Below are 1,237 nucleotides of genomic sequence, written 5' to 3'. Positions count from 1 at the left end.
ATTGGGAGTGTTGTTCCCAATGGAGTTCTCGTCTTGAGTTAATGGGTAAGATTTGCCCGAGTGTCCAGTATTGCCACATTTCTCACATGTCATCTGAGGTTCCATAGTCTGGTTAATCTCCTGGTGTGGAGATTCCAGCTTTTCCATGAGAAGATCCATCTTGGCTGCCAGTACATCAACACTGTCAATTTCATGTATTCCTTTTGCATGAGCCGGCTGCCTATCTTCCTTCGAACTCTAGTTGGAAGCAATCTTGTCGATGAGCTCTTTAGCTCCTGCAACATTGAGAGAGATGAACGCTCCTCCCGCTGCTGCGTCCATGTGATCTTGCGATCGCTGGTTCAGGCCATGGAAGAAGTTCTGAATGATAAGCCATTTTTCCATGCCGTGGTGTGGGCATGCAGCAATGTATTCCTGAAGACGTTCCAAGGCTTCCGGGACTGTCTTGTCCTGGAGTTGTTCAAAACTAGAAATCCTGTTCCGAAGTGCATTGGTTTTGCCCACCGGAAAGTACTTGACCAGAAAAGCATTGAAGCACGCATCCCAAGTGTTGAATCCTTCCTTGTAGGTGTAAAACCACGTCTTTGCTTTCCCAAGCAAAGAGAATGGGAACAGTCGAAGACGAATATTATCCATCGTAGTGCCTCTTTGGTTGATTATGCTGCTCACTTCCAGAAAATTCTGTAGATGAGCGTGGGCATCCTCTTATGCCTTTCCGCAGAAGGGACTTGCTTGAATCATGTTGACAAGCCCAGTCTTTATCTCAAAGCCATCGGTGCCTTGGTAATTGTTTAGTCCAGTAGGGATATGGCTATTGGACGGGGCTGAGAATTGACGGAGTGTCTTCTGAGCCATGAGTATAAAGCTGGTGTTGTCAAACCTTGATCCTAAGAAAATTTCTTCTGGTAGAAAACAATTCACCCAATTCTTTCTGGATCTGAGTTGAAGTGATATGGTAGATCGAATTTGGTCCTGCACTGCTTTGCAGAAATCACAAAGATACCGAGAGCAATGGTAATCCCGCTAAAATTAGCGGTGACAAACTAGTAAATTTTATCAAACTTTTCAACAAAATCTTTAGCCAATTGCTTCCCCGGCAACGGCGCCAGAAATGCTTGTTGGCATTTCTTACGCTCAATAGAATATGGATTCCGCAAGCGCACAGAATCACCGCTGTAGCACTTCACCTTGGAGTATTCCAGGGTATCGTATATTTCCTCAGGGAAGCACTATAGTT

At 45.0% G+C, this 1,237-nt stretch overlaps 1 non-coding gene across 1 annotated transcript; it reads left to right on the top strand.

Moving 5' to 3' along the window:
• Window positions 1–382: 382 nt before the first annotated feature.
• LOC120693606 lies at window positions 383–489 on the top strand. Its single transcript, XR_005683065.1, has one exon. It is a non-coding gene; the product is annotated as a small nucleolar RNA R71 (small nucleolar RNA).
• The last annotated feature ends 748 nt before the right edge of the window (window positions 490–1,237 follow it).

This window comes from Panicum virgatum, chromosome 9N (assembly GCF_016808335.1).
Source record: "Panicum virgatum strain AP13 chromosome 9N, P.virgatum_v5, whole genome shotgun sequence".
Taxonomy (NCBI): domain Eukaryota; kingdom Viridiplantae; phylum Streptophyta; class Magnoliopsida; order Poales; family Poaceae; genus Panicum; species Panicum virgatum.
This window is presented reverse-complemented; position numbering and strand designations above follow the sequence as displayed.